Raw genomic sequence first — 19,494 nt, 5'->3', positions numbered from 1 at the left:
AAAAAGACACTGCATGAGGAGGGGTTTTGAGCTGAGCACTCTGTGAGGCGCTTTCCCCCCCCCCCCCCCAAGCTACTTTCAGAGAAAGCTCCAGGAAGACTCTAGTTAGGAAATTCCCATCGGATTGTTTGCATACCACATGGTTTGGAAGAGATTTCAGAATCTGAGACTTTTAAATTTAAATATTAAATTTAATACCCCAGAGCCCTCCAGAACGTGTCCTTAAATTCGGCAGTGAAGTATGAATTGGTTGCTGTGCTATCTAACTGCTCTAAAAGTAGTTTGCTATCCCGTTGGAAGAAAGTGTCTGTGTAAATGGGAAGCATATTTACCAGGAAAGCACTACATTTTAGCTCATTAATTCATTTTGAAAGCAGGAAGGATCTGTTTATGAATTCTTTTTAAAACCAAGATGACTATAGATCGTATTTATTTTTTATTTATATCACATATCATTTTTATTATTTTATAGTTCTTCCTATAATAACAGTATAATCACATATATTTAAGCCAGGCCACATTTCTGAGACAAATTTATAATTGCTTTTATCATGAAAGAAGAGGAAATTTATGCACTGCAAACTCTTAAGGAAACCTGCTCTATCATTTTGTCTTAATTTTCTTTGAAGGTTTAGACTCTTGCCATGCAAAATGGCTTTGGGGCCGTACTGTCACTGGATTAGCACAGGTGGGAGCTGCTCTCCCTCCTCAGCAGTACAGATACAGTGAATGGTGGCTCCAGAACGAGGGAAAATGTTCATGCCTGCTCTCCTAGTCTCTTGTAGTGCAGAAGAGTGGGAGGAAGATGTTTTAAAGACCTCCTGGCAATGCAAGTCCAATCGCAGATTAGAGCCGTATCCTTGCGGTGCTGCCTACTGCTCTCACTGCAGGCTGCTGCTTCTTCACTTGACCAAGGAACCCTCTGCCAACTTTTCGGCAGTCAAGTTCTTAGGTGGTACATCTGACCAAGTGTTCTTTGGAGCAGTCACTGGTGACCACAGACTTGCAAGCAGTTCCAAGGGAGCACGTCCTCAGTTCTGTAGAGGAAATGAATGGGGTGCAAACTGAAAGAAGGGTGAAGCTATCAGTGGTGGAGACCCGTGCTTGTTTAGAAATGGCAAGAGAACTGGCATGAAAGCAGATATTGTGCACGCACTATTCCTTATCTGATGTCTGCCTAGTATAGTCACCTCTAAATGTGGAAGCACTTTTATTACATACTTGAATACTTCTCATGTTTTCATTCTGGATGTTTTGTGGAAGAGCCAGTTTTCCTTAGTCGCGGTCTGCTGTTACAGGGGGAAAATGGCAATGCTTGTCCCCTATGTGATCATTTTTCAAACTGCAGCCTTCTGGCCTGTGTACTCGCTTATTCCCCAGGCATGATGTCTAAGTGCAGTATGCTGTTTCACCATATACTGGAACTGAAATGGTAGGGGCGAAGGAAGGATACACAGATGGGGCACAGGGATATAACTTGTCTTTGCTTTTCCATTGTGCTACCATGATCACAGATCTGGTGAAACTCACCAAGCCTCCCTGCTGTACACCAGTACTTGCTGAAGGACTGAAGACATCTGATGCTCTTTGAGATAGAGTTGGTGTTCCAAGGTTGCGGGTGACCTACTTCTTCAGAACCTTTCTTTTCTCTTAAACTGCTGGAGCTACACTTAACTGAGTGGAATTGCAACTGCTGCAGTAGGGAGGAATGGAAACAGCAGAGGTGATGGTGGGGAATTGGGCACAGTGCTGCATTTATTATTGTGAATTTTTTTAAGCAAATGTTAGTCAAAAAAGACTTTCCGCCATCATCTCAAATCTATGAGATCCAAAGCCAGTCATTTAGTAAGGGTATTCTCAATCAACTTCTGAGTCAGCAATCAAGTCCTTAGCCCAACAAATATCCGCATCAGTTAAGGATGTTTTCTATTTCAATTACAACCTTCTATAAACAGACATAAAATCACTTGTAATTGCTACCAATAAAGTTGGGAAAATGCAAAGGAAAAGATGGCTTTCACCAGTCATCATGAAAATACGATCCTAAAATGACTGACAGGGCCATTATATGCAATGTTTTTTTCAAAGCACTTGTATCTGTGCACATTCAGCAATAAACAGTGTGCTGGATCTGTAGTTGATATACATAGGGTTAGTTCCCTTGAAGTGAAGTCAATGTGATTTACAGCAGCTGACGATGTGACCCAGTATTATTTCTTACAGTACAGCTATTTGAGATTTGGCATGTTAGCAAGATAGCATCTTCAATGAGGTGTGCCTACAGAATAGGTCACATTTTAAATATGAAAACTAATGTTGGCTTGTTGTCTCACATATTGAGATTTGGCTACAGGGGAAATCATTATCCTATATAAAATGGAGATAACTTAAAATCTTCAAGTCATGTTTTAATGTTTTAATTTAGCAGATCCTGGGCTCAACTGTGGGTTGCAGCTTGTGAAAGCAGTTCAGGGTAGTTTGATTTAGTAGGGGCAGTCAGCTGCCTTGCATTTTCTCCCTAACAAAGCAGGGTATTGCTTACTGAGTTACATCAATGGTGCTTCATCTAAAGGAAAGGAAAGTGTCCTGTGTTTTGGCTACAGCAGGCCAGCAGATGTTTTCCTTCTCCTTTCTCACATGCTGATTAAACCTTATGTGCCACTTGCAGGCTGGATTTTTTGAACCATCTCAAGGGGGCATCTATGATGTCAAATGATTCACTGCTTTTACCAAATATATTAAAGCCACAGTTCAAAAACCTGCCTGTGGCAGCAGATGAACATGCAGGTCCTTTTCTTTCAGCAGATGTCTCCAGTCTCTAAATTGTTGCAAAATATTGCACCAATAAGGCAAAGGCAATGCTAACTATCAGATGCATTGTCCTGCCATATGTTGTGCCTTCCTCCCTTTAAGAAACACCTCAGGATTTGCATGGGGACAGTACTAAAAATAAGAAGTTCTTGTCAGAACTCAGCTGTTCTGCTGCTGCATGCTGGACATGGTGCCTATATTATTGATGGAAGAACTGCTCATGAAAAAGGAACAGAAGGGCAGCTGTCACTTCCTTTCTCTTGCCTCCTAAAGGCCCGTTGATTAATGTTCACTTGTTTATCTTAATTAGGATGATCAGATAACTTTTCTTTTTCTGCTGGCTTTTATAAGATCTTGATTGTATGGTGAGAAATAAGCCTCCAGTGTGAAGACTGTGCACTTAACAGTGCTGTCTCTGAGTGTTGCACAAAGTTCAAACATGCTACAATAGCAAGTAAAGTTGAGGATGAGGTGCTTAGAGCCCACAGTGAAAAGATGTTACTTATGTTTATGGGACCTCATTTTGAGAGCCACATAAAGGGCATCCTGGAATTCTTGTATCTTTTTCTGCACACTGAGCACTGTTGATACTGATCACTGAACACTTCCTATATTTTGGCTTTGAAACTACAGTGTGCAGTAGTGCTGGTAACTCAGACCAGAAGTGAATCTGCTGATGAACCAGACTGAAGTTGGTGGAAAGATTCCTGTTGGCTTCAGTCCATTTTAAATCAGGATCCGGGAGCCAGAGTTTAAAAATGAATATCTGGGACGTGTGAAAAGAACAAGGAGACAGTTCACTGCATACTAGCAAAATGATCAGGTGGAAAGGAGAGACAATAGTGCGTGTTCTCCTTGCTGATGAGGTATGCTGTGTATGTCGTGAGGATGCTGAAGCATCTAAGTGATGGAACAGTCTTGTGGTCCTGAAATGTATGCCAGCTGCAACAAAAAGCTGTGCCTGTGCAAATGGGACAACAATAAGAGACAAGGCGGATAGAAGACAGGTTGATAAAAGCGTTGAGTAGTACTCTGATGACATGATCACAGCATAAGAAGCAGTGGTCGTGCTTAGCTGAAGAACTTTTTTGTTCTCTCTTTACACCCTGGAGGTCTGACTCTGCTCAGGATAGCTTTGATTTGAGAACTTGCCTGGGAGGGGAAACCTTCTGGGATTTTCTCCCGTTGTCATGTCATGGGCTTGCCGTGGTCTAAGCATAGCTACAAGGCTAAGAGAAGTCAGTGCCAAAAATCTGCTGGACAGCTTGCTGTCCTGTGACAATATGAAAGGGCTGTAGCTGAGGAGAAAATGCCTGCCTTTCTCTGAAGTTGCTTCCTCGCCCCGATTTGTTCCCAGGGATTCAAACATTGACCAGTGTGCCCCACAACTATAACACTTTCCCACAGATCTGTTTTTGCTTCTTTGTTTAACACGGAATATTTCTTACTACCTGACCACTCTCTTTATGTAAAATTTATTCTTTTACCTTATGCTTTAAGTAAATACTGCTGTGGCTCTCCCTAATCTGTTGTGTATCTGTCTCAAAGAGTGTAAACAAATCTGTATTTCTTAATTTGCTTGTTTCTTCTGCTTTTAAAAATGTTATTAACACATTTAACCCAACTTTTAATGCTTTGCTTTTTCTTGAGAAATGAACATTGAATCATACGACAGAATTTAATGCTTTCTGAGTAAGAAAAATAGTCGTTAACTTTTTTTTTTCTGGTTGATCTTGGCCCTGCTTCTGTTCAGTATATTTATGGAGGAGGGCTAATAAACGTGGTATTCTACCACCGCCAGGGCACAGGATTGTATTTGGAAAAATTTAGATGTGGAGGGACAGATTCATGGATCTTAAAGCTAGAATTGCTACCCATTCTCCTGATCCAAACTCCTGGTTATACAAGCTCAGGGTGAAATAAGAATTTTCTCAAGGGTGATGTTTATTTATTTATTTATTTATTTTATTTTCATAGAGTACCCCAGCATTTCTTGAACCTATAGATGCCAGATTTCTCTCATGTTAGCCCTGGCTAATGCTGCCCTGTGGTGTTTCTGTGTTCAGCTTTACTCCTTGAATTTCATTACCAGATTTTTGTGCAGCTGCTCTGATGGAGACTGTCCCAGAAGCTCTCAAAATTGGAGACTACTTCAGCATCTCATTAAAATATTGCAGCTAGTTGCAAAACAGAATGCAATAAAATTTATCTCACCAGCTTTTATGTGACCTCAGACCTTTGCTGGTTCTCTGTCAGGAGTAATGGCATCAACTAGAAATAATGTGTAAAATTGGTGTTGGAGGTTCCTGTAATGAAATGAGGAAAATGTGCAGGAACTGGGACATATGTAGTAGGTGGAGTGGGATGAAGTTTTTCAGTGACTTTGGAGAAAAATTTTAAAGTTTGTGAAAATTTAGATTTAAAAAAATAATAAAGGGCGGTCAGAACTGCTTTTTACCCCCCATAATTTGGAACACCAGTACTATTGCTAAGAGGAATTATTACCATAAACTCATTTTTTGTTGTTGTTTTTTTCCACAAAAATTTACAATGGTGAACATTACTAACATCTTAATTTTTTTATTGATTTCCTTTTTTGGTCAAAAATTATTTGGTGTTCAATAGATTTTATTATGTAAAAGCTCTGTTTCTTGAATGTGTATTTCCTCTCAAACTTTCAGCTTTTAGACTTCATTTTGACTCAAATGCTGTTAATTTTCTTGCTCGCTGCTTCTGTTGGTGCTTTATGATGTCTGGTGAATTTTTGTAGTCTCTGTGTGTGCTCACCGGTTGAAATAGCTGTTTTTTCATCACAAAGTCTTGTTACTCAGTGCGCACGCACACACATGCGCATGCACACACACACAGCAGTTTCATCTTTCCGAATGTTTTTTCTCATTTAACATTTTGTTGACATGAAGATTTTCTTAGAGAACATAGCTTATTCTATTATTCATGAATTATTTAGTAAATTAACAATCATTATTTATTGTAGAGAACAAGATAGGTACTTCGGTGTGCTGTGCCTTTGGATACTTCATCTTTTAAGTTTACTATAAAATATTCTGCAAATATGCAGCTCTCAAAGTACTAATTAATGCTGGGAAATTAGTGGAGCTACAGTTCATTTTGCTACTGTATGATGTAGAAGATTACTTGTTTCCTTCCTTTACCATTGTATGTATATGTCTCTGCAGACTTCAAAAGCATAAAACTGTTTCTGTATCAAAATGAAATATTCACAAAGTTGGAATCAATGTTTTGTGTGCCAGGGGCTATTTCTGTATTTTATAGTAAATGATTAATCACTGAAAACAGTCCCTGGACCAGGACTCAGAATATGGATCTCTCCATCTCTCCCTTGCTGTCTAGATGTCTGGCTAATATGGGGTTTGGGATGCTGCTTCAGTGTGGTCTCTAAAGAGCTACTGCATTAAGGCAGGACCCAACAAATGAACCATGTTCATAAATGAAGGCGATGAGCTAATTTGTCTCTATCCAAGGCTAGTTCCTTAAATGGTGAGGCTGCGCTTGTTCTCCTTGAGGAACAACTTCCCTTAACTATTATACTGTATGGCCAGTGGGACAGGAAGCCTATTTTTAATGTTCTGCCACTTTGGCATCTTGCAAAAATACTTTTATAGTGTCCTCGCTTGAAATGGTTGCAAGGCGTGTTGTGGCTGTGAAGGTGTTAAAGCATCTCAGAGGTACTCTGATTCAGGAATTTAGCACGTCTCCCATACTATCAAGAAGGGGCAGCGTGATGGTTGGGCTGCACTAAAATGTAGCTTGGGGAAATACATAGAAAGATGGCCAGTAAATTTGAAGGCTTTTTTGTTACAGTCTGGGAGAGAAGAGGCAAAAGCAGCTGAATCTCTTATGTATGCCTTGAGATTCTGTCTGCTTTTGATGATACTGCTCTAAACTTGGACTAAAAGTAGAAATGTAAGGTAATTTAAGCTTACTTTGGTGGAACTGAAGAGCAACTCTATTTATCCAGGTTTAACAATTTTTTTTCATTATACAAGTGAACATGTTTGTTTCAATTGTGTTAATGTTTAAGACTTTGTCTTGGCTGCAAGGAAATGAAAATACAAATCACACTCCGCCCTCCTCTTCCCCCCACCTGAAAACCCAAGACCTTCTGTTACACTGAAATACAAACCAAATCTGTGAAATGGGCTGAACACTAATCACAGGTTTGTGTCATGACCTGATGGTTATTTTGAAATCTGTGGTTAGTGATCACTAAGATACTTTGACTTATGATCTCTATCTGTTCTTCTTTTGCATGATTTGCAGAGAATCTTTTGCCAAGCTGCTATTGCTCAGGTTTTTTAGCTAATAATTACCAGATTTTATTATGTTTAGGTTGCTTTAGCTTAGCTCAAATTCATACTGTGTTTTGGAGGTGTAGTGCACCAGACTTTAGAATTGTATAAAAATACATTATCCCCTACTGTCAAATCTGCTTCCTAACTTCACTCAACCTCCAAATCCTCTTTATCCATCAGAATGTTACAAATAACATGCTGAAAGGGGTTACTTGAAAGTTCAGAGTACAGCTGAATGAATCACCTGAATGCTACCAAAAATACTGTAGATAATTGGCTGAAGAAACTGAAGCAGTAGTAGAAATTTTGTTTTTCCCTTTGCTGGGGAAGTTGCTTCAATGCTCTTGTCCTTAAAGGTAGGTGAAGCAGAAGAACATCAAACTCTGAGGAGAATGGAGAAGAAAACAGTTACCTGCCCAACCCTTTTAAATAAAATAAATAAAAAAACCACAAACTCTGAAACCTTGCTTTTGATTAGCTTGAACTCTCCAGAAACATTTCACTGGTCTCTGATTTGTTTTGCCAAAGAACAACTTAAAGCTCTTTGACAGCCTGCAGCTAGAGAGAGGATTTGTCAGAGAAATAAAAGTATGCAAGGGTTTACGAACTTGGTTGTTGATAAATCCAGCCATGCCGCTGGTGAAGTTATTTGCATAGTGCTGTCCTGTGAGGCTAGCTTAGGTGAAAGGCGAGGTAGTGCTGGCTGGTCTAAGGCCCGCTGAGTGTGAATCTCTGTTGTTGAACTGCCTGTTACTCGCGTGTAGCGAACTTCACTGTTCTGTATCTTGGTCTCCCCATCTGTAAACAGGAGTATTGATATTGATAAAGTACTTTGAGATCTTCTCATGGAAAAATGTACATGCACTTAAACAGCAAATAGCACAAGAATACCTGCCCATAATTTCATGCTTCGTTTAATTCAGCTTTATGCCAATATTCAACTAGAATGTTCATTTCAAGCTGCAAAACCGAGTGTGATGGTGTTAATGATGGACATATCTTGGTAACATAAAACAATATCTTTCTGTATGTACGTGTGCCTCCAAAAATGTTTCCATGAATGTGTGTGTTTTTTTTTATTCCGTTGCCCTGTGAATGATGAACATTTCCCAAAAACTTCCCTAGGTAGTCTTGAAGGAAAAACTTTTATTGCAGTAGTCCTCCTTGAAATGCATATGCCTGTTCACTCTTGTATTTGCACAATACATGCTTTACAGGATAATAAAATTAGATTTTCTTTGTTATATAGGCTACTGCAAAATATGTGTTAATACAGTTATGTGTTAAATAGATGTTAATCTATACTAGCTTTTTTTGTGTTTTTTTCTGGAGAGTAATGAAAGAAGCAATTCTTTTAAGAAGCTGATCACTGAAGGTGTATGGTAGCTGCGTTCTCCCTACTTTGCACTGCTGTTCTTACATTCAGTAGGTGAGTTCCGGCCAATTTAAACTGAGGCATTGGAATGAGGAAAGGTTCCTGGACAGTGCTTTTCTGGGGGAGTTTTGCAACAGGAAGACTTGCATTTACTCCATGTGATACTGATTACTTTGCCTATTTGAACACATACTTAACCTATCTGCTGCATATGCCATTGCTGTGTCTTCTGCTACTGGTAAAGAAGTAGCCTTCAAGGGCAGCAGCATTGTGTGGCTAACTTTGATGGATAAATTGATTGTTTGCAGTGTTTCTCAGTGTAATGAAGACAAGATCCCAGTATTTTCCACAGACAGGATTCTAGCCCCTGGGATGTTAATGTTGAAAGTAGCTATAGGTAGCCCACTGAAATCTTTACTACTGAATATTCAGAAACATCTTTTATTTACAACCAGTGAGCAACCCAGAATGTAGGATTTGTTCCACAACAAATTCCTTTACAGGTCACCTGGTGGCTATAAACAGTAGTTTTTTTTCTTAAGTAAAGATTGCTTTTATATTGGACAAACTGCGTATTACAGTCCTACTGCGAATGCAAAGGATGTGTCTCACATATGATTTAGTTTTGCCTCAGCAGAATTTGTTAAAGAAAAAACAAACAGAAAAGGAATAAATTGTACATCAGTTGTGCTGACACAAAATGTTGGCAAATTGGGCATCAAGAGCGTAATAATATTCATGTCCTTATAGTTCTGTTTTATTCTATTTTATTGCATTGGCTTTATTGTAATGGTATGTTGTTGGCATTGCAGCATTTTTTTTATTTCTTTCATGTGATTTGAATATACTAAAGAAGTGAAAACTTCTTTGCATATATTGATCTGTTTATTCCCAAATGGGTACTTTGTATGTAATTTGGGGAGGGGTAGATAGAGTGCAGGACTGAGACATTTTTATGTGCTGAAACTTTCAGAAAGTGATGCAGATTTCTTCCCTCATCAACATTCACATCCAAATCACTTTGACTAAGTAGCTAGGAAATCACCCCAGCATTACTGTGAGGATAGGCTGAGCCAGAATTATTGGTACTATCTTATTATTAATATTTTTAAGTAGACAATAGATAGGCAGGATGAAAAGTGCAAATACGTGGGTGCCAAGACAAAGAGGATGAAAAAAAGGGGAAAGCAAGCAGAGGAAATACTACACTGAGTTTTAACACAGTGACTTGGAATCATTTTCCATCACTCCTAAAGTATGTGATTTGTGAGGCCCAAATGGTACACACTTTAAGCAGCTCTTCATAAACTGATAACTCAGACAAATAACAAATAACAAATTCCAGCTGTGCTGCTTTGATGGGGTTTACTGAAGTGCTGGGGGACAGTGCTAGCAATATAGGCACAAGCACTTCTCTTTCACGCTGGATAAACATTATATCTTGGTCTTCCAGTTTTGTTTCCTCCAATATACAATCAAGGTGTTTGCCGCTGTAACAGAAATGTTTCACGTGCTGCTCTTTTTTTCAGGAGGGATCTGGTCTACACATAAGTCTCCATAATATTTTGCCATGTTTTCAGGCAGCTAATCATCTGAAAATCCAAACTCTGTGAGGCGGTAAAGCTTAAATGCAACAATATGTTTGTTCAGTAATATGAGGGGATCTGTGTGTAGGGGCTATACTCAGTGTTTCCCTTCTTTCTCATTTTCCATGTGCTGCTGCTCCTGTTTCTTGAAACTGCCTTGTGTTGGCTGAGTGTATCTTTTATCTGAGAGGCAGGCTGCTTGTGTGAAAATATGGTGCCCCTAGTTATGGATGTGATTTTTCTGTTAAAGCGATACAATCTTGCTAGTCTGGATGCTTTTATGTTGCTATAAAGATCCCTTATTGTTGTGTTGTTTACGCCACTTTTTGTATAAAATGTCCTTGTATAAGCATCTTTATGCCACTGTAACTACATGCACATATGCCGCTGTGGTTAAACCAAAAAACTCGGCAGCAGAACTCAGAGTTTAGGGTATGTTTTCCCATGTAAATCATATCAGAACTGGCTTTCTTCGTGTGTGGTAGCTCTGTTCATCTGCTCTTTCAGTGCTGAATTGCACACATTCTTTGTTGCTCTGTGCTTTCGCATGGTCAAGTGATTGCTGCTGATCCATCTCCCCCCCCCCCTTTTTGTATCCCCTTAACAACAGGCGATGGGAGGGAAGAGCCGGTGTGATTTGCTGTATGCACCTTTCCTCCCTCTGAGAGTTAGCTTCTTTTTTTGGTGGCAGATGCTGTGCAGTACTTTAGGAAACATCATGCATGATCTACAGAGCCATGGTGGGCATTTTGAAATGAGGAATTCTCAAAAACTCTAATTCAGCATGAATCGCGTATGCGTTGGATCACGCACTGTGCTTTTGTGTGCCTGCCACCCACCACAGAGCCCAGCAACATCCAGAGGCCCCAGGTGAACTCGGAGTTCTCTGCAGGGAGGCTTGGAAATGCACATAAGTCACAGCACTCAGGAAATTAAAATCTTAGTCGACGAGACGAAGGAAGGATGTTTGTTCCAATTTAAGTACTTGGGACTGAAGAGTAAAGAGAAAAATATGTCAAAAAGTGCCTGTGACACTGAGGCTGAAGTTTTTCTGAACCCAAGCATAGGTTAACTTGCAGACGAGCTGGTCTGAAATACTCTGTTGGAAAACGGTGACTCAGTGTAATTGAAAAGTTGTGTCTTGACTTTTGTCCAAAGTTAAAATGCAAGCTTGTCTGGCTGTATGGGGCTAGTACTAAGGAGGGGGGGCAGACTATGGCAGGCAGCTAGCTCAGAGTTGTGGAGTTTAGGAGGACTGTTTGCCTGCCCCAGGCAAACCAGACGGCAGTGAGTGCCCTGTCGAGTGACACTGCTAAATATTCCTTTCATTTCTATATTACCTTTATTTGTGAGTGTGTGCATATGGACGTGTGCGCAGGTGTATTAAAGACAGTAAAAGTTGCTGCTCTCCGGAGAGTGGAACATTGTGCTTTCTTGGGTCCAGCACATACCTGTTTTGTCTCATCTGTTTGGATATATTTTTTGGCCCCCCCCCCCCCCCGAAAAGGTTAACGGGTACAACTGATAAATGAATTTGGTTTCTCAAATGAGTTAGTTTCAACAAGTTAAGATTCTGTCTATGTTTTACAAGCAAAATTGATTTTACATTCAGTAAGAAGTATTCAGTTTTTGTTCTGAATTGGAATAAACTTTTCTATGGAGATTTCAAATATTTCCAAGAATGGGAATTTTCTCTCTTTTTAAAATGCCTTAGCTGCAGCTCCTTAAAGGCTATTATGTTACAAATTTCTGTTATTTTTCAGTTGGATTTACCTGTATGGTTTTGAAGATACGTGAGCCAGTGAGCCTTGATAGTAGGAAGTGATCTTCGCAGGTTAATGGAGCACTCTGGTCATATTGCTTAGAAAGTATTGGGTCTTAACCTTAGTATGCTTCATATAGTCTTCATAAATCTATGACACTTCAAGTGGTGACTTGGTGTTTTAGAAGATAAGCTTATAATTTCTCTTATAACCCATGCCTACGTTGAACACTTCATAAAGAAGTAAATTTTCTAACAATGTCTTATAGTAATATTTTCTATACTCTTAGTATCTTTTCTCTAATGAAGTAGACACGTAGACAGAAAGTAGCGAGAAGATGCTAAAGATGTCTTCTCAGGAATAGTTTCTCTTCTCAGTTTTCATCATTAATGTATGTAATGTTCATAGGTGCTTGTGAACTACATCTGCTCATTACATACCTGTGTGCTGTGTTCTAGTGGGTAACAGATTCCCATCACTACTGTGATTAATTGTAAACTTTCTTGCAAATGCCTTGAAAATGCAATTGGACTTCAGCAGTGTCACGTATGAACATTTGATGCTTACACATTTGTTACCTAATTTACCAACATCTCAAACCAGGACATTAATGCACTACAAGCTCAATAAGTTTCAATTAAGGGGAACAATGTGATCTTCCTTAATCTAAGGAAAGCACTATGTACTTTTAACTGAAATCCAATGTCCAGCTCTCTGTGGCTGCTGTAAGAACCAACAGAGCATTTGTTGAGGCTTCCAAAAGGTATAATGATATCTCTGTGTGTGTATCCGCTGCTCTGTGAAGTATAAACCCCAAATCCTTTTTAGCCTTTAGGAGTCCTGTGTACCTTTGATACCACTGTTGCATGATCTTAGCATATCAAGTTGGCTGGAACAGCCGGTCTGAAGTTCACAGTCAGGTTCCTTGGAAATCTTGCTTACGCTTTGAGTCTGTCATAATTGCTGAGCCTGGAGCATGTTTAATGTTTTACTGTTTCAATTTTAATAGTTGGCACGCAAGGAGACAGAGCAAAGGAAAAGTTTTCAGAAGAGAAAGGAGTGGAGCGGTACCATTGATGCCTAATGTCTGTCGCAGTGGTTTTAGATTTTATATTCACAGAATATTTTTGAAAGAACAATCTGCTATAATTTGTCATGTAATCTTAGTGGTTCAGAAAGATTTGAGTTGAGCATACTAAGGCTGTTGCAGTTATGATGATTTGGAAATACGAGCAAGATAAAAGTTTTGTTGGGAAGAGCTGTATCTGATATAATTGGTAAAATAGGCAAGCTTTTCAGCGCACAAACCTTCATGTCTGGAATAGAAATGCGAAGCTTCAAGCAAATTATGGGAATAGTTGCTCTAAGTTTTCAGTTCATTTTTTTTCTGGCATGTGGTTGTTAAACCATTATTATAAAGATACATAGCTGTAAATGAATGCTACTAGGTTAAAATATATACACATATAAGTTATATATAAAAATATATATCCTAATATGTTATAATATTTCATATAATGATTTTTATTTATAAAATATTAATACATATTATTAGTAGTCTAATGTTTTGAATATGTCAATATATTGAATAATAATGTATTTTTTATCTATATAAAAGATAAAAAATATATATAAAAGATACCGTATATATCTAATACATATATATAAAAAATATGACTATGAAGGTTAAAGGCTGGGGAATGGCTCTTCTAAGCAAAACCCTCGTTCCTCCCCCCCCCCCCCGCTCTTCCCTGTGTTGTAACTGCAAGTGTAGATCACTGTTTTCCTTTCTCTGGTAAACTGATTGATATTAGCCCCCTCTTGACATAAAATAAGTGCACCTGCAACAGCCACCCCCGGAGCATGCTGTTTTGTGAGCTGTTTAATTAGCTTCTCCATCTGACCTGAGACACAGGCCTTATTTGTAAACTGAACTTCTGTTCCAATTTCTTAGAATCATTGCTGCTATGAAGAAAATTGGGTTTCATTTTTGTTTGTATTCTTGTTTCCTAGATGTTTTTTATATCATACTTAAGAGTTTCTTTGGCAGCTGCAATTAGCTTTGTTCTTTCACTCTAAATAATATGCCCCAGAGGTTGGTTCTTGCATTAACAAGTAGTTTTCAACAAACTTTCTATGCTAATGCCACATGCTCTCTCAAGAAGCACAAGCGTGAAGTTAAATTCTGCTTTCAATTACAACTTGTTCCCCACCCCCACTGTGGACAGACTCATTCCAATGTAATGTAGCTATCTGGACTTGTACTTGCTTAAGCCTAGTAAAGACAGAAAGATTCATAACCTCCAAAAGGCTGGGCTTGGTCATCTTTCTGAACCTGGCCATGTTTCTCTCTCAAACTCGTACTCTTTTGTTCGTTTATCTCACATGAAGAAGAATTTTAAAAAGACTCTTAAATCTACTGAAGATATAGAGAAGTACCTGGAAAGCCAAATATTTCTCCACTGTATTTTTATTTTACTTTGACAATCTGTGTGATTAATCTTTCTGTGCAGAAGCTTAGAGATTGTGGACTGACGTAACATTTTGGCTCAATGGTCAAATTAAATTGTGTCATTCAACAAAAAAGTGACCAGATCTGAATTAGTTGATGTTTCTAGTGACAATGAAGACCAAACTGTTCAGAAAACATGCACTCTCCTGTCGAGTAATTTTAAAAATGATTGACTTCTGATATCAGAGAGCTTTGAACCATTGCCAGTATGAAAGCAAAAACCTCCCTGTGTTTTTAGATGGAAGTCAGTGTTCCTCACAGTCCTGTGACTGCAGCAGCTAGACCTTTATAAAATATCTGGCATCAGAAAGTTCATTTTTAAAAAAACAAATGTATGTCCGAGTTGGAAGTGCTATCAGAAAGTGGTTGAGTGTGTCAGGCAGTGAAGTGATCTAGGTCAGGACCCAGGTGGTCCGGTGATGCCAGACCCCCGGCTGCCTCATTGCCACTGTTCTGCCCTTTCTTTCCTGAGAGCTGTACCACAGCTACTTTCTCAGCTGACGTAGTTTCTTCTAATTCTAGTTGAGTTGAGTTATTCTTGTGAATTTAACTCTCAGGTCAAAAACTGATTATCATTCAACTCTGGCAGAGAATTATTTCATATCATGCTGAAAAGTATAATAGCTAAAGCTGGCTGAAAATTTTGTGCCAAAAGTTTTAGACCTTGAAATGTTTGACTGTGCTTCCGTTTCATTTTTTTCTAGCAAAAATGCATGCAATCCGAACTTTCATTAGTGTATTTTGGGGTTTACTTCCTTTTTACTTTTCGGTTTTCTGGTTTTGTATTTCTGTTTTTTTGCATTTGTACTATAGTATGCAACAGCAAATATTTAGAATGTCTGGAAAGAAAACCTTTGTTAAGCTGTTCTTGGTGCTTTGTGAAGCTGAAGTGTGTCAAAATTGCTGCTATATGGAAATGTCCATGTTTCTCCCCAAACTCCACTTGCTCTAATTGAGCAGAATAGAAACTCTCAGTTACCGAGGGTTTGGAAATCCCTTATCCACAGCATCTGAATTTATTTATTCTCAGGGACTGAAGAGACAATGACCAATACAGAGCAACTGAGCCTTAAAAGTAATCCTTTATTCTAGGGAACTGCTTTTCCAATCAAACAAGCCATAACTGTACTTTACACCTACACAAAGTATTTCATTTAGGTTCAGTGTTATCGTGACAAGGTGATGTTTACCCATATTCTGCTATTTGTATGAGTGCAAATATCTTGCATTAAACCAAAAGACTAAATAAGTGGAGTGAAGGATTTGACTGAGCTGCTTGATTGTCTCCGGGCAGGAATAATTAATGAAAGCTTACGAAGTAGCTGCAACGTCTGCTACAAGAGTACTTTTGATTTTTCTACCCTTCCGTGATGAAGTTGGTAGGACCTTTTGGTATGAGGCAGTTGCATGTTGTGAGCCAATGAAGCATTCTTATCATTTAGACCTGTTACTCTTTTCGGTTAACCCATGGATTTTACACTTCATCTTTTATTCTTGGCATAGCATTTGTTAGTGTCCATTTCTTTGACTGTCGGCATGTTTGGTCTTTCGTTAATCTGTCTGCACTAAAGGTAAGTGCTATGATTCTTATTGGATAAATACTGGTTTAAATTAGCAGTGCTATCATAACTCTCTGTGATAGTCTAAGGATATAAATGAGGGAAAAACTTGTGGAGAGAGGTCACATAAAATACTTTGAAAAGCCAGTATCAGAACATAACTTCATAGCTGTATGAGATACTAAAAATGCTGGATTGGATGGAGACATTGGAGTTATTGCTCATTCCAGTTTTCAGGTCGTCTGCCCCCTTTCACGCAGGTGCTAACAGCTCCTCCTCCTCTCTGTTGACAAAGGTTAACTACCACTTTCTCTCTCATGGTCCAGTTAATTTAGATAATTAGATTACACTAAGAGCTATAATCCTTAACCTGTACTTAGCGTGCATTTTTTTGCTTTTTGTGTGAATTTATGAAAGAATGCTAATTGCAGAAATTTGTCTGGCTCTGCCCACTCTCAGTTGGCCTAACAAATGATGGTTATCTTTGAATTTTGCCTCCCTATTTAAAATAGATAGCATGGTCTGAAGTATTTTTGGTATCTCTTGCCCAGTTGTCTAGGCAACAAATTTTCTCAAATTGAAGTGGTCTGTTATAGAAAGTGCTCAGATATTAAAAGAAAAAGCTATAATTTCTTTGATATTAGTGATACCTTTCAAAGAAATCTTTTAATATAGTAACATTTTTTGTTTATGGCACTGAAACAAGTAGTCTACAGTATCCTTATTATAACATGGGAATAATGCATATAAAAGCAAAGAAACCACTTAAATTCTGAAGATGTTGGGTTTTTTATTAATCCGGAGCCTATGAGAAATCTTCACCGCTTACCTGAATTTCAGCCGTTTGTCCGAAATGTTCCAACAGCGTTTGTTGCTATGCTAAGGAGTTGAGTGGATAAAAACTTGTAATATGATTGTTAAATAGTTTCTCTATCATTCTCACTGTGAGGAATATTTCACTGAAGCCTGTATTTCATTCTCTTATGTACTGGGTAGAACAGTCTGACACAAGCTTCACTGGAAGTAGGATCAGCCCTTCTCTAATTATAAAGCAAATTGAATTTCTAGAGAACTTGGGGTATGCCAGAATTTTATTACTTGTAAGAACAATCCAGAATTTTTAAAATCAATCATGTCTGGTACTGGACATGTGTTTTCTCTCTTGATTTAATCCTTTTTGCTTTTGAAAGATGAGAACATCTTGTTTAAGTCTGAGAAGAGATTGTATCTGATGCTTTTGAATTAGACCTCTGTCAGTTTTGACAAATTTTTTGAGTTGGAGTGAAGACATTTAACTCATCATTTCAAAGGGCAGAGATGAGTTCAAGCTTGTAATAAATGCCTATGGTTAAAAGGAAAGACTCAAAATTGTGTGCATGTATATGTTTAAATGCTTAGCTGTTGCTGACAAACCTAAACCAAACATGGTTGTAATTACTGGAAACTGATGCATAAGCAATTTTAGAAGTTCCGCATTCTTCTTAAAAGTCATGTAATAAAGATACTTCTATATGCTTTTTTGCAAAGCAAAAAAAATATATATATATAGATTTCCAGTCAGCTGTCTTTTAATGGGCCTTTAAGACAAATCTAGTTATACTGGACTGAAAAATCAATTTTTGTTTGCTTTCTTTTCTGTAGCTCTAATTGTCATTCTTTTTAGGCTGATAAGGGCCCAAACTTGACAGTATATCGGTGAATACATAGAGTGAAAGTTAATAATGTCCATTACTCCTTTGTAAGAACTTTGCTAAGGGATTTCAACAGTTTGTTGTCTGAGGATGTCCCATGTCCCACATGGAAAGTCTCTTTCCTGTTGAACAGATGGTCTGAGTTTGTTGCTAAGAAATACTGCTTTTTGTAAACTGTCTTCTGCAGAAATGGAGAAGAAATCGGCACTCTCACTGAGCTCATAATCAGATATTCTAGTAGCAGAACTTTCCTGTAATCTTTGCACATCTGTAGCATTGCATAGTAATGAAAGGTGTGGCCCGTTACAACACCACCACAAACATGACCTTTTACTTTTGACTTCTTTTTCTAGGTGTGTCTAAGCAGTTGATTAGAAGCTAAATTCAGGGGGAGGAAAGAAGAGGACAGTGTCCAAGGGCCAAAACTGCAGCAAACCAGGTGTGTTGAGAGAAACGTGTTTCCTTTTTTTATGCTAAGTGATGTAAAATGTTGTTTAAAGAGATAATACTTGGTTGTACAACTGCATGTAATGAGAAAATTATGGATGTGTTTTCCGTGTACTTAAACATTTGTTTTTTCTTTGTGCCTGGAAAGAGTTTAACTAATAGAAGATGTTAGTTTGTAGTCAGTAGAAATCAATACTCCCAAAGTCTTTCCTATCTTTGACTTGTGTAATGCGCAGTATGCAGTGTATATATAAAAGGAAATGGAAATCCTCAGGATAAAAACCTACAGTGTGAACAAAGCAAGATATTCGTTCCCTAAATACATGATTTTGTTTAGTTCCAGTTCCACAGAGTCATTCAAGGAAATCTCCATGACATTTCTTATCCCTGTAAGTAATGCACTATCACGATCAAAGGAGATGAACAGTTTCTATAGCACAATCTTATGTATGAAATTGTGTTCTGTAATAAATTTGTACGAGGAAAAGTTTGAACTTAGTGGGAAGTTATTAAACTTCAGAGTACTAGTCAGGGAGACTGTAGAAGAGCTCTTGCATAGGATGGATTGTTGTAGTAACCAAACTGTCAGTAAGACCAGTTAACCTTTCAAAATAGCCGCCTTCAAATATAATTGCAAAAAGCACTGCCACATTTATAGAAAATAACAGCTGGGCAATGTGAAAAAGAATGGTTTGCCACTACAGAAAACAGATTTTTATTCTGAAGTTCTTGAGTGGTCTCCTAATAGATAGTACTGATCATCCTATCTAGGTGTTTTATATTGATTATTTGTGAGTGAGAAATAATTGGTGTTGCTTTTCTCCAACACTGAATTAGAAAGTTAATCAGAAATAAGGGAGACAGTTTACTGTCCATCTACCATCCGTCTTCAGGTTTCTTTCTAGTGCCATTTCTGTCACTGCTTTTAAACACCTAGTGCTGTATCCTTGCACTGTGCTGTATTTGTTCAGGTTTTTAACTGGCTGTGGAGTATCTTTTTCAACTTAAGGTTTCAATGCAAGGGAAGCACGTCTGCAGTTTGGGCTAAACTCAATGGACTACTCCCCCTTATGCCAACAGGGCACAGTGGGGCGAGAGAGGAGGGAATTGCTTGCTGTAAGATGAGCACTGGTGCAGGGACTGGAGCTGGAAGAAGAGTGGTGGTTTTGGTTTATGTGTGGGTTTTTTTGTTTGTTTGTTTTAATATCCAACACTTTTCTCTGAGCTGGAGATAGATCTGAAGACAACTTTTAAGTGCATAAAACCTATTGCCATTCTTAGAAAACTTCACATTTACCTCTGTTTGTTTTTGTTTTGACCCATGGTAACATAAAAATGTCACGTTAAGAGGAAAAAAACCCCCAACCCTCAAACCTAAGAACTTTCTCATTTTCTGTGTTAAAGTGGTGCACACTT

This window comes from Apteryx mantelli, chromosome 5 (assembly GCF_036417845.1).
Source record: "Apteryx mantelli isolate bAptMan1 chromosome 5, bAptMan1.hap1, whole genome shotgun sequence".
In the NCBI taxonomy this organism is placed as follows: Eukaryota; Metazoa; Chordata; class Aves; order Apterygiformes; family Apterygidae; genus Apteryx; species Apteryx mantelli.
This window is presented reverse-complemented; position numbering follows the sequence as displayed.